This window comes from Brienomyrus brachyistius, chromosome 5 (assembly GCF_023856365.1).
Source record: "Brienomyrus brachyistius isolate T26 chromosome 5, BBRACH_0.4, whole genome shotgun sequence".
In the NCBI taxonomy this organism is placed as follows: domain Eukaryota; kingdom Metazoa; phylum Chordata; class Actinopteri; order Osteoglossiformes; family Mormyridae; genus Brienomyrus; species Brienomyrus brachyistius.
Genome location: NC_064537.1, coordinates 15,072,820 through 15,087,943, shown reverse-complemented (window position 1 = coordinate 15,087,943; position 15,124 = coordinate 15,072,820). Strand labels below are relative to the sequence as shown.

At 43.6% G+C, this 15,124-nt stretch overlaps 1 protein-coding gene and 1 long non-coding RNA gene across 7 annotated transcripts in view; both read right to left on the bottom strand.

Moving 5' to 3' along the window:
• The window catches only part of cacna1g (calcium channel, voltage-dependent, T type, alpha 1G subunit), a 192,548-nt gene that overhangs the window by 135,561 nt on the left and 41,863 nt on the right, over positions 1 to 15,124 (bottom strand). The window lies entirely within an intron of this gene.
• On the bottom strand, positions 11,527 to 14,580 carry LOC125742050 (uncharacterized). Of its 4 annotated transcripts, none has more exons than XR_007397992.1 (3): positions 13,613 to 14,580; positions 12,923 to 13,198; positions 11,527 to 12,784 (listed from the first exon to the last, which is right to left on the bottom strand). It is a non-coding gene; the product is annotated as an uncharacterized LOC125742050 (long non-coding RNA). The 4 variants fall into 4 exon arrangements; XR_007397993.1 differs by having other exon boundaries at positions 13,705 to 14,580; XR_007397991.1 differs by having other exon boundaries at positions 13,567 to 13,673.

The window sequence follows — 15,124 nt, the reverse complement described above, 5'->3', positions numbered from 1 at the left end:
GCTTATTAGCACAACAGACACAGTGTGATGTCTTTTTTAAAGAAGAAATTCTGACTTTGTACGCTTATCAGTTATTATTGGCGAATGAATATTAGGTGCATTACTGGAATAATTTTAAGAGCAGATGACAGAAAAACAACCAGCCTGACTCAGTCAGAAACACAGATGGCGACTGTTGCTTTTTGTTGGGTTTGTGTAGCTCCGGCCAGCATCAGCGGAGATGTTTCTGGAGGTGGGAAAATGTCATGTCAGTCCCAGCTACACGCCGGGGCCTGTGAGCAGCTATCGCAGGCTGAGAGGGAGCAGGAGGACAGGATGGCCTGCCGACAGGCACCAGGCCCTTCCCTGCTCACAGGACATTTGCTCTTAATTTATGGTGACGTAATACGATTGTAAAGAGCGATGGAGAGAAGGGGGGGGGGGCGTCTTGGGAAACCGTCTCTCTGACAAGAGGAAGCAGCAACAGCTAATTTTAAATTATAACTTCCAAAAAAATTATTAGAACTAAGAAATTTATTAGGAAAAAAAGCATTTCAGGCTCAGCCATTACTTTAGTTTCTTAAGGTCTTTGCCAAGATGACAGGAGTAAAATGGGACTGTCAGTGGCCAAAAAAGAAAAAAAAATCAAAGGAAAGTCAATGCTACCCTGTCTTCCTCACTTTGTAAAGAGTCTCATTATTACGGAAGGCACTGGTTTCCTAGTAGGGTTAGATGTACGCCGCACTTGGATACCTCATCGCCAGTGGATATTACAGTGAGTAAGTGACAGGCCTGTATTGTTTTATTAACACTATTAAAATGCCTTTTAACTCAGGGTTTGATGCCCAGGGACCCCAGTGAAAATCCAGACAGAGAGTTTAAGAAAAGCGGGATCAGTCTTTAAAATCCCTGAATAAAAGCTGGTTAACTGATCCAGCTATTGAATATCGCCCATGAAAAATGGATAATTCCATTATAAGTACGCTGGTCCATCACTTAAGGGATTCAGATATTAGTGAGCTAGGAGCTACAACCACATCTCCAGCTCATGATCCTCAACCATACTGAAACATTATCTATATTCATGTTTAAAATGGCATAATGTAAATTACCTGCCTGTTAAATTTCCTACTCTCACGTTAACTGTTTAATCCTACATAATACTTAATTGATTGATTGATTGGTTTACTGAGTGCACCAAATTGTGGTCTTTGTCTTTAACAAGCCTTTGGCTCTAACAAGATGGAGAACAGCAAATGAAAGTAGCAATAATATTCACTAAACACCACTTTGTACTGCAAAAATTGTTCCAATGTTTCACCTGTGTGCAAAGGGCCTGGACTGAAATGTTCACAACCTCCGGTTCATTCCATCGCGTCTCAGCTCGGTAGAATGTAAAACTGGCAATCTTGTTAACAAGGAGAATCTGAAACATCTGTTTGACATATAACTTAATTGCAGTGCTTCTCTGTGTACAGTTACCAGCGACAGGGGACTGGGGAGGTGGGGGGAAAGTTGAGGGTCCTGTGGGGGCCAGCCGTCTGGAGTGAGACGGCGGTGCGAGTTCCTTAAAACCGGGGCCCTCCCAAACAAGCTGCATCTATTGTCTGGGACAGAATCTGGCTGGAATCCTCTGTACAGGAATTATCATCGCTCAGTCTCCACTTGGCTGCAGACTGCATCGCCTGCTCCAACAGTGAGAGAGAGTTGTCCAATACCTCTATCCCTCTCACCACTTCTCCACTGGAAGACACTGGGAACAAGAGACCAAGATAGCCCCCCCCCTCCCCTTACAGCCAATCTCCTGGCACTACACAACCCATTATCCTTAGTAAACAAACCAGAAAGTTTGGGCAGCAGGCACCCTGAATCACTCACAAGAGATGGTTCCTGTACTTAAGAGGCCCAGCCCTGGTAATACATGGAATGAAGCATTGCACTGACCTGACTGCAAGTCAGAAGGGCACGACAGCTTAGTGCATGTCGAGCTTAGAACCTTTGCTTCTCAGGCAGATGTTTAACCAGTGCAGGAATTTCCCTGCAAATTCCACGAGGTATGCCCCCCCCCACTTCTTGATCAAATGGTATTGATTTCGTTTGTGATGTAGCGTATGCTCGTGACAGTCACAGCGATACTCATTTGCATTTTTTATTTTTTTCTACAAAACATTTCAACAATAGCTCAAAGAGTGTTTTTTATTTTCATTATACAACGTTTTCCTCCCCCTGTTTGCCTTCTGGGTTTTAATATGTACACGCAGTTCCGCATCCGCAAGGCGTGAAAGGCGCACAGCTAGCTTAATGTGAATAATTTCAAAAGCTCACTCAGTTTGACAAAGGGCGTCTATCATTCTGGGAGCAAACGGGCTGTTTAGTTCCCTGCGCAGTCAGAGCAGATGTGAGGTCACGAAGTGCAGTCGGCGCTACAGCAAGGCACAGAGTAACAAGAAATAAAGGGGTTCCCTTGTCTCGCAGTACCTGACGTATCAGACATCTAATTTTACCGTCAGTATAGATAATGTGGCTCAAAAACTACACGCTTTACCGTTATCCGCAGTTAGAGGGATTTTGCACAGAGCAGGGACAGAGAGCCATATGTACGTAATGTGTTCTTCAGATGCCTCGGGGTTGCAGGATGTACACACAAGATGTGTTTCCAGACATCCCCTTTAACACAGGGAAAGGCGCACGGGGAAAAAGTTAGGAGAGAGTACTGACAGCGAGCTGGACGAAAGGATGGAGAAAGGATAGGTAGAGTAAGGGAAGAAGTACAGGCAAGGGTGTTTGTCAGCATGAGATTAAATCAGCCACCCCCTACAGTCTCACAACTATAACGCCCCCCCCCCCCCCCCGTGTTGTGACCACCACTGAAATGTAATCAATTCCAAGCTCTTCTATATGTAGACACTGACAGAACACATAAACAAGTTCAAAGTTTTTGCATTGTTTAGCGTATTTCTGTACGAGTGCTATTTTTTAAAAGAGAAAAAAAGATTTTAAAATTTCGAAAGCTGACATTTAATATCCAGTATCTTCTCATTATCTTCCTAAAGGTGGTTTTCTTATGAGACATCCTGTAATTTGCAAGAGAGAATGTAGTATTATTTTAAAGTGGAAAACCTCTCTAGTCTATATCAGTAGACTAAAAAAAACATGATCCCTCTCTCATTCATGTTGTACAAAGGGTAAGAGTGGTTTGTATCTTGGGTGAAACGTATTAGGATGTCAGTGGTCAATAGCACTCCGAAGATAATCACTGTCTGTTAACTAATTCTGTAACAAAATACTCAGTATACCATTATCTTAGCAAACACACCATTTACATGAGATATTTAGCTATTATATTGACTATTTTATGGCTATATTTTATGACTATATTTTACATATATATTGTTCATAATATATTAATTTCAATAAATTATTTTGTTTTTATTGTTTTTTAAATCATTTGCATATGTGTGTGTATATACACTGACAGCTTTGGTTCAATTTTACCTGAGTCCGTCTTGGCCCACTTGTCAGTATGTCACCCCCTAGTGGCCGGAGGATCTTGAGGCTACAATGACAGCTTTGTGTGAGATGAGCCTAACTGTGGATCAATGTCAGAGCAAAGGGCAGCACCAGTGAGTGAAAGTAGGACCTCATTAACTGGGGCTTGAATAGGCTTGGAGTTCGCAACTGTCACACTGGACAGGCGGTCCCAACGTGCTACAGCTGCCCCCGCTCTCCTGTTCTGAGGCAGCGTGCAGGGTGCAGTTAGACTTCAGGGTACATGTTCCCACCTGTGGCTGGCCTGAAGCTGAGACGCTTGGTGAGTGGGCCAAATGCAAATGAGAAGCAATTAATAAAACTAACAATGGTTTAGAATATGGTGGTATGCTGCTATAGTATGACACCAAAACCAATAATCAGTTGTTGGTCAGTTGTGGTTGGTTGATGTGGAGCATCTCCATAGACAGTCACAGGGGCAGGAACCAGCAGTTAAGGTCAAATTTCAAGGAGCATCTTTATTTATGTGTTTGAATGGCTGTGATCGATTCTGGCCGTGCTCTCCGTTTCTGTCTAAATGTCATGCAACTCCCTATAGGAGACTGTGTCTGCTTTTTCAACAAAACACAGAGGTTTAGTTGATTTAAAGACACAAAAGTCACACTCACAAACGTGCGCACATGCGCTCACACACACACACACACATACTGTACACACACACACACACACAGGTGTGAAAAGCCACCAACCAAGCATTCACTTCCCACCTGCATTTTGCAAAGCGCTCACATTAGACCACACATTCCAACTTCCTCTGTAAAGATTCTCCTCATCCCTCATCAAAATGCACGATTCTACAAAGAGCGTTAGGACATGTAAGAATCAGCCTTGGCCATTTGCTGGAATGCTTTTAGACAGAAATTGCAATGGTCACAGGAAGGCTGCACACCCTATGTTTTTGAGGACCTATCAAGGAATGTTGCAGAAATCCTTCACTGGATTGTTCTTTCTTCTTTTTCTCCTCTTTTGACCCCTTCTTATCAAACTGCAGTCCCACAAAAAATGATGATATGAAGGAGCCAAAAGACACACACTACAGTACCCAACTGTGGATTTTTGCCCTACCCCTGAAGCAATCACGCACTGTACACTGCCCGGTCGCCTGCCCAAATGCAGCTGAGTTCAGCGGCGAATTAACTTCTCTGGGCGCTTTAGAATGACAAAGCTGGGAGCCCCCCCTCCCCCCAGTGGACTACTTGAGCTATTTTGTGAGTCAAAAGTTTGCCGAGCTTAGGGGTGCCACCAGATCGATTGGCCAGATTAAATATCTCTAACCATTCAATGCCTTCCGAGGCGGGTCCCCTGATTTTGCCGGGCCCTGGGCTAAAGCTAGGAAAACCTGTGAATTAATCCGCCCCCGGCTGAGCCTTGCACGTCTCCGTGGACCTGCCTGCGCTACGGATGGCCACCATGTGGCACATCCTGTGTCAAGCTGAACCCAATTCTGTTTGGCTAAATAACTCCAGTGTCAATAGCTTATACAGCACATCTGTCAGTGTCAGAAAGCAGAGCCGAGTGAGCTTATTATGAGCCCAGCTCAGTATGCAGCAGTGTACAGGATTCAGGCACTAAGCAAAGTCAAACCCCATAAACAGGTCATGTATCTGCTTCTAGCTGTAACAAACTAGCTGTAATTTTAGAAATGCGTAAATGGCTTGAATGTCTCCGGCAACTACAACATTCCCTAACATGTGCGCTTTGATGATGTTTGCATTGAAATCTAGAAAAAGGAAATGATAGAAAATATAGATCTCATTCAAGCTATTATATCTAGACAAGCTGTTATATATATATAGAAACTGCTATTCGGGATTTTATGTTTATCCATAACATGGCATCCAAACATAGCCAAATCTAACTTCCAATGGAATCCAAAAGCAAACAAGGGAAATCACATCAGCTATCCGAGCGTAAATGATACTGCCTCAGTCTAAAACAGGACTTAAATGGCTCTCTCCTGATTTAGAGCACATTACTTGGGTTTTGCCAGGCAGTCTGGGCTTTACGCTGATCAAGGGTAGAGACTTTCAGTGATCAAGTGGAGGTGAAATCACAATATAATATGTTAGTTTTTTGTCTGACAGGCTTTATCGATATGTAACATTGCCTAAATCAATACCGCCGAACGGAATCCGGTTATGCCTGAGGCCTGTGCCAAACTGTCAATGCCAGGCCAAACATCATGCTGAAACACCTGAGAAAGCTGAGTGAAAAGCTCAGTGTGAGCCTCTTTTCAAAGCCCTTAAACATTCACTTTACTCAGCTAAATGCCTCTCCATCCTTCAGGAATCTCCCACAGGACTTCCTGTGAAGTCCTATTAAAGTTCCTCCATCTTACAAAGTAATGAAACAATAAGCCCTCTTTTGCTTTATATTCCCCCCGCTGCATACGGGGAAGATGTCCAGGGGTCCCACTGGCGTTATTCTGTGTACCTTTCGGTTTTCTGTTGACCCGTTAGACGTCCCACTTCAGCTCGTGTTTTATGAAGCGGCTGCCCGCAGGGGTTTCTCCTTGACGAACGGACCCGGAGCGAACAGCGGAGGCAGGGAGGGAGAGAGGGATGGGAGGCATTGAGGCAAGACTGGCCAGCGACTCCGCGGGGCAGCCTACAGATTCATATAAGTGGGCTCGGGGGAAGTCTTTGCTCTTTTTTGGAGTGGCCACTGAAGTCTGTGTCTACAAAGCTTGACAAAGAAAAGGGCATCGTCATTGTTTGGAAGGCAATCCAAACTCATTTTTTAAAGAATATACTGTAGTACAAAATGATAGCTTGGGATAGAAAAAACATGAAAAGGAGATGCCCAGGCATGTGACATACATACAGAAGTGACCTCACCAAGGATATGGGAGCCTTGAAGATTCCAGACACCAGTACTGGGATTTGTCACTGAAGGCTCCTGAGAAAAGCAATCTTTAAAGGGTTACATACCAGAGAACCCTCTCCCCCCAAGGGGGGTAGTACGGATGCTTTTCCATTTCTTCTCAGTACCTTCCAAGTTTCCCCTATCTTCCTTGAATGATATCAGGGCCAGACCTTGTTAAAGAGGCATATATTGCTTGGCTGTGGATATCACAAAGAGTCTGGATAGCAGCATCAACCACAAGCCTCCAAAACTGAGCGGAGAAGCCGACCCGCCATACAGCAAGCGCGTGCCATCTCTCACTTTTATTTTCCTTAATCTAATCAAGATATATCCTGATGGTGCCTGGGCCTTAGCGAACTCTAGCGCCCGGCTATTAAAACTAATTCGGCTAGCGTTAACTTCAGCCCTGCGCAAACAATAGCTCTGTTCTCTTAGCGAAAGCGATTCCACGCTGGTGGCTGGCTGTCAAAACCAAGGGTGACGAACACTGGAAGAATTCTCCCAACACGGAAACCCACAGCGTGTGCTCCTGCATGTCTTAAACACCATGCTTACTCACTTTATGAACACCTTTTTCTGTCAACACACGCAATAAAAGGCGCACACCGTCATATATTGGCTTAATTTAGCGTGCCGGCTTCAGTCAAATTGCATAAAAGGAAATGATAAGAACCAGTTACGTTACACCTAAATTCATTCAGCTATAGCGATTCATTCAAATTTGGCATAAAAAGGTCACCACGGAAATGTTTTTTTGTCACACAAAGATAATTGTTTGATGAATATCCAAAGCCTCGACGAAAGCAAAATGATAACTTGGCAACAGATATCATATCAAAAAAGTTCCAGAGGCACACTTTGCTCAAACTGATAAACCACTGAGGTTTTGTCTGCTGCACCCCCAGTCCCGAGCAGCAAAACAATGAAGATCTCAATGAATAAATAAGATCACAGGCAGTACACAGCAGGCGAAATCATCCAATACGACAGATGCTGGGATTTTAATTTTTTTCCCATCGCCATGAAACCTTATGATAGACAGATGAGGCCATAAATTAGTTTTGAATCACAGCAAGGGAACATAAAGTAATGAGTGAATTAATAAATGTACTAAATGGAAAGTGATACAAGAGAGATTTGATCAAATATGGCATTTTTCTACCCCAGTGACTGTTTGGTTTCGGGCTTGTCTGTGGAGATGCAACAGGCCACAGGAAAAGAGAAATGTTATGAGAAAAAAACACCAACTGCTTTAATAAGTTTCCCAGGTATTTCTTGTGAAAAAGTATGTTTATAAATCTTACAAAAAGCTTTGTAAGCTGTGAAAAGAGACCCCTGCAGGATCCTGGAGTAGTCTTTCTTATCTCCAGTCCATGTATCTCAAGGCATCTCAAGTCATTAACTCAATATTGCAACTGCTTCTTCAGCTGACCTCCGCTGAGCACATCTTAAATCATTGTTATTTTTAAATGACTTGTTCATATCTCATTTTAAATTGCCGTTAATGCTGTTTATTTCTCAAATACAACTTTTACAAGATATATTAAGACAGCAAGTCTACCTTTGAGTAAATATTGATATATATATATATATATATATATATATATATATATATATACCCAGTGTTTCTCCCAAGAGGGAAGGGAAATTTTCCATATGGAGAGCAGTTATTACAGTTTTGCAAACACCTCTGCCAAACCAATCAGGGGCAGTTATTTCCATCCGTCCATCCATCCATCCATCCTTCTTCTAAGCCAATAGTTCTCTATCAGGAGACCGAGGTCCACTAAAAGTAATGCAAAAAAAATATGACATTGCTAAAGCTAGGGTTGGGCGGTATATATCTTTTCCAGCATATCGATATTGTCTCAAAATGTGATACAGGATGACAGAATACTGCTTTTATCATGGGCGTCGTCAGGTCCGATCACTCAGGGCTACAGCCTCGAGTATTTTAAGCTGAGCCCTGAGTATTTTAGTATTTATCTTCCTTTAACAAAAAAGGCAAGCCCCAGGTAATTTATTTTTCAATAGCTATAAACAGCCCTAGTTTATATTGATTTATTTTAATTGTGCATTAAAAATACAGCTTTATTAAAGATTTTTTTATAGAAATTCTTTCTTGGTTATGAACAGCATGACATTACGCGGAATCCCAGAATTCACAGCTAAAATCAAACCACACAGCTATTGTCTTGCAGGGAAGCTCACGGAGGGGAAAGGTGAGGAAGAATTGTCATTTGGTTCAGTTTGTTTTGAAGTATTAATAAAAAATTTGTGCCTCGCAATATTTGTTTTATTTTGTTGAAGACTAATACTATAAAATGAGGGATTTCGCAGTTATTAAGCGCTCGTTTGATGTTTGTCGGGTTTCTAATTTTAGAGCCATTTGCGAAATAGGATTTATGTTTAGTTTATTCATAAACATTCAGCTTCTCTATTGAGAGTTGTATCACAAACTGAGGGAAAAGCTGTGTTGGTGGACATCATGGAGTGAAACCATGTTTGAGACATGTTCAAAGGAAATGACATTGTTTGGGAGTGTAACCACACAATGTTTTTATTAATAAACATCTACAATTTTTGTCGTCATTGCTGAATGCATACAGGAAATTCAATATCATGACCTGGGTAGGGGGGCCCCAAACATGACTTCTTGGACACGGCGGGAGTCCTGGAATAAAAAATGGTTGAGAGCCACTGTTCTAACGTTCTTATCCAGGTCAGGGTTGCTTTCAATGTTTTCACAAAACAAAACTACTCATTAATAAATGAAGTGGAACACCCGATGCATGGTTTGTTTCTTGATGAGGCAAATTTATAACATAAAATTGTAGTCTGATCACTGCATTCACACAAATGAAATAACATGCATGCTGATCTAACTTCATTTTTCTGATAGACTGAAATTGGCAAGAACAAAGATACTGTAACCAAGTCATCAGGAAGATGAATAGCAAAATAACCTGAGAGGATGACAGGTCAACTCATAATTATTAGTTTGCTGCTCACTACTTACTGAGTGAATCAGTTCACTGAGCCTGTATGGCGAGAAACTAAATACCATGATTTGGTGAACCTTCTCTTATTTAAAATACTCAGAGCTGTCCCAACCATGTGTTTCCTTTTCTGAGGCTCAAAGCACTACAAATGGAGCCCCACAATGTCTTCACCTGGTCTGTGCTACCAGACACACAGAAAAGAAAGCAGCTTCATTCCGATTGGGCCATAGATACATATGCCACTTTATCATTGGACACTGAGGACAAACCTCTGAGCTATGAGAAAGAGTACATTTTCAAGTATTGTAACAGTGGCGACATCTCAAAAGCTCATCTAATTCAGATAACTTTTATCCATGGATCATTTTTTCTCTAGTCCTCTAGCTTGCAACTCTCATGTAATTCATACACTGAACAAAAATATAAACGCAACACTTTTGTTTTTGCTCCCATTTTTCATGAGATGGACTTAAAGATCTACAATTCATTCCAGATACACAATATTACCATTTCTCTCAAACATTTCTCACAAATCAGTCTAAATGTGTGATAGTGAGCACTTCTGCTTTGCTGAGATAATCCATCCCACCTCACAGGTGTGCCACATCAAGATGCTGATCTGACATCATGGGTAGTGCACAGGTGTACCTTATACTGCCCACAATAAAAGGCCACCCTGGAATGTGCAGTTTTGTCTCACAGCAAAATGCCACAGATGCCACAAGCATTGAGGGAGCGTGCAATTGGCATGCTGACAGCAGGAATGTCAACCAGATCTGTTGCTCGTGCATTGAATGTTCATTTCTCAACCATAAGCCGTCTCCAAAGGCGTTTCGGAGAATATGGCAGTACATCCAACCGGCCTCACAACCGCAGACCACGTGTAACCACACCAGCCCAGGACCTCCACATCCAGCAGGTTCACTTCCAAGATCGTCTGAGACCAGCCACTCAGACAGATAATGCACGGCCCCATGTTGCAAGGATCTGTACACAGTTCTTGGAAGCTGAAAATGTCCCAGTTCTTGCATGGCCAGCATACTCACCGGACATGTCACCCGTTGAGCATGTTTGGGATGTGCTTGACCGGCGTATACGACAGCGTGTACCAGTTCCCACTAATATCCAACAACTTCGCACAGCCATTGAAGAGGAGTGGACCAACATTCCACAGGCCACAATTGACAATCTGATAAACTCTATGCGAAGAAGATGTGTTGCATTGCATGAGGCAAATGGTGGTCACACCAGATACTGACCGGTTCTGAGTCCCCAGACCCCCAATAAAGCAAAAAACTGCACATTCCAGGGTGGCCTTTTATTGTGGGCAGTATAAGGTACACCTGTGCACTACCCATGATGTCAGATCAGCATCTTGATGTGGCACACCTGTGAGGTGGGATGGATTATCTCAGCAAAGCAGAAGTGCTCACTATCACACATTTAGACTGATTTGTGAGAAATGTTTGAGAGAAATGGTAATATTGTGTATCTGGAATGAATTGTAGGTCTTTAAGTCCATCTCATGAAAAATGGGAGCAGAAACAAGAGTGTTGCGTTTATATTTTTGTTCAGTATAGATACCACTAGAACCTTATTTCCCTTCTCCTGAGGCAGAAAAAAAGGTTACTATAGTCAGTCTGCTTTGAATTGCTTTAGTTATATTACTAACAAAAATCACCAAAATGTTCTCCTGTGATTTGTAGTACTTAAAAGCAGCATTTTAGTCAGTCTGAAATTTCCACACTCTAGAAGCACCTTTGATAGAACATGTCACTGGTAGGGGTGTACACCCTAGCATGTATGAAAAGGGAAGAGATCTGTACTGTAAGTAGTATTATAGTAGTATAATAGTAGTATAGTATACAGCGGTGGGGCCACAGGGGCACTGGCCACAGCTAAAAGCTAAGTGGCCCCTGGAGTGGCCCCTCCCTTGTCATTCAATTAAAAATATATCATTGACTAATGATATTAATTATAGCCCCTGTTATGCCTCCAACCTAGAAAAACTTAGTTCAAAATGGACCTTAGTCTGGCACATTCTACCTGGGGCTGTTCACTCAATGTTGAGGGCAGGTCCCAAAAGCCCATTCATACTGCGCTACATCTGCAAAAATCATCCACCGTGCTCTTGGAAATGTGTGCAAATCTCCAGGCAAAAGCAAACACAAAAACTCATCTCTGACCTTTCGTCTGTCTGCCAAACGCTGTCCCACAAGGCTGGGAAATTTATTTATTCTCATGTTTCCCTCAGCTTTCATTTCTTTTTTTTTTTGTTCAAAAACGTGGCACGTGTGCATGGAGTACCAGGAGAAAAGTTTGCCACTTGTGAATCAATTTCCTTCAGAAGGCATTTCACTTGCGATCAATCAATGTGTTTCACTTTTATGTTCAATGAGTTGGCGAGGTTCTTAGGCGTAACTTATTCATAACATTAATTATCTGAGAATTCAAGTCCACAGTATACAATGGCGGTGATATATTCCTTCTTAATTTGTTTTAGACAAAGACCCATATGAATAATAATAACCATGTGCCAACAAGCCTTTGTTTTATACAGAAGTTTGAGAGAACAGTGACAGAGACAGTCAGCTTTCTATGTGGTTATCTATTGAAGTTAGACACAAGGTTTGGCTGCCCCAGATGAATATGTGATAGTCTTTCTAACTTTGAAATCCAGAACCTCACCACTTTGGTGAGGATTTCCAGTCAATTCGCAAGCAGACATGTCCATGCTTAATAAGAAGCACACCAACCATGGTCACAATAATAATTTATTCTGACACGATTACAGGTCAGTAGCTCTTTGGATGTAAATGACTTCTCTTTTTAATTCAGCAACACAGGTCACACACTGACATTTTTCGCACCATTGGAAGGCTACTGTTGTGAAACTAATCATACGGTTCTAGCTGCTGGATTCACAACTTCTAACCCTATGAGAAAATGTTAACATGATAAGTGAAGCTAGCAGCAATCCATCAGCATCAGCACATGATTCATACCATAATCATCTTAATCTAATTGCATGGAAACAGGGGTGCCACAAGGGATTCTGGGCCCTATAAAAGCATATCATATTGGGCCCCAAGTATGTTCCAATTTTTTTTCCAAAATTTTTTTAGGGTCTTACCACTCAGGGGCCCTTGGCATTGTCTAACTTCCCCTCCCCCCTTTATGGTACCCCTGCAAGGAAGGTGAACTCCATCTTCCATAAGCTTCTTAGAGGGTCAAAATGAGACAGGGCACATCCGGGATGGGATACGAGTCCATCACAGAGCATGAGACAGGGGACACCCTGGATGGGATGTCAGTCCATCTCAGAGCATGAGACAGGGGACACCCTGGATGGGATGTCAGTCCATCTCAGAGCATGAGACAGGGGACACCTTGGATGGGATGTCAGTCCATCACAGAGCATGAGACAGGGGACACCCTGGATGGGATGTCAGTCCATCTCAGAGCATGAGACAGGGGACACCCTGGATGGGATGTCAGTCCATCACAGAGCATGAGACAGGGGACACCCTGGATGGGATGTCAGTCCATCACAGAGCATGAGACAGGGGACACCCTGGATGGGATGTCAGTCCATCACAGAGCATGAGACAGGGGACACCCTGGATGGGATGTCAGTCCATCTCAGAGCATGAGACAGGGGACACCCTGGATGGGATGTCAGTCCATCACAGAGCATGAGACAGGGGACACCCTGGATGGGATGTCAGTCCATCTCAGCGCATGAGACAGGGGACACCCTGGATGGGATGTCAGTCCATCTCAGAGCATGAGACAGGGGACACCTTGGATGGGATGTCAGTCCATCACAGAGCATGAGACAGGGGACACCCTGGATGGGATGTCAGTCCATCTCAGAGCATGAGACAGGGGACACCCTGGACTTGATGCCAGTCCATCACGGGGCATGAAACAGGGGGCACCCGGGACAGGGTACCAGTCCATGATGGGGCATGAGACAGGGGACACCCTGGATGGGATGTCAGTCCATCTCAGAGCATGAGACAGGGGACACCCTGGATGGGATGTCAGTCCATCTCAGAGCATGAGACAGGGGACACCCTGGATGGGATGTCAGTCCATCTCAGAGCATGAGACAGGGGACACCCTGGATGGGATGTCAGTCCATCACAGAGCATGAGACAGGGGACACCCGGGACGGGGTACCAGTCCATCATAGGGCATGAGACAGGGGACACCCTGGACTTGATGCCAGTCCATCACGGGGCATGAAACAGGGGGCACCCGGGACGGGGTACCAGTCCATCATGGGGCATGAGACAGGGGACACCCTGGACTTGATGCCAGTCCATTTCAGAGCATGAGACAGGGGACACCCGGGATGGGATGCTAGTCGATCACAGGCAGCAGCACAGGAACCCCGAGGGACATGTTCCCCCAGTATTGAATTTGTATTTATTCATGCCCCCAATAAATAGACTTTTATATTAAAAGTACATCATGTGCCCCCAGCATCAAACACTTTCCTGTGCCATTGATCACAGGACATAGACACAATCACACAACAAGGGCAATTCAGAGACTCCATTTCACCTAGCTGCATATCTTTCGGGCCGCGAAAAAAGGAATACCTAAAAAAAAACACAAAAACTTACTAACTCCACACATGCAGTTAAGATCCGAATCACATCCATAACCCCGGGAGGAATGATACCGCGGTACTATCTGCTAAGCCACCGCGTCGTACTGAAACACAATGTAATAAACTGAGAAACGTATGTGGCCTGTTGCGGAAGCAGCCTTTGAAGTGTGGATTGAGGGCTTGACAGTCCCAATGACATATTCAATATACGCAGGCTGATCAAAACCAGCCTGACAGCCGCACTCCAGTGGCGTTTGGCTTGCCAGGAAGTTTGATTGTCCCAAGCCACCGTAAAACTAGCAGGGAAAACCAGGGAGCCTAAACCCTGAGGGAAGCAGACATCTCAAAGGAAAGTCCTCAGAATTTGGCCAAGTACAAAAATTTCACTATGAAAAAAAAATCAACAAAACAATAATTGGCAAGAGCAGCCGTGAGTGGAACAAGATGATTAGTTAAAGGGAAGAGCGACCCCCATCAGAAAAGCAATCGTTATAGGCAGAAGAAACACTTCATTGAGAGACTTCACACTGACAGCCCTCTACACATCAATGTTACCATGGAGACCTATCAAATAGCATGGGAGATGTTTCAGATGAAAGTTTCTACTACGGCATTCATTCCATTAAAGAACTTCTGTCTCCATAGTTTTATACACATTATATACCTCCAGCTTGCTCCTCATTTGCTGCTTGTGTTTGGTTGGCTGAATTCCCCCACTATGAAGCATGTCGTGCATGTTGGCTGCTTTGATGTGCTAACTTCCCGTGGAGAGGTGAAAGCCAGGTTCTGCAAAATGGCTGCATCAGGTCCCAGTGACCAGATCCTGGACCTTGACCATTTATCACTGACACCCCAAGGCCTATAGCAGGTCATTCTTTCAGGTTCAGAAGACTGGCTCGGATTTCACTAATGAGCTCCTCAGTCCCCACTGGGGCTTAAAGCCAGCATTCAGAATTATGTTCTGCAGACGGCAACACAGCGGCTCCACCGAGGAATAATATCTGCAGAACAACAGCAGTTAACAAGAGCTATGACAGACACACTAGTGACAAAATAAGGGTCTATTATCCTACAGGGCTTTTCACCCAGGTACCCTATTGCATAACCT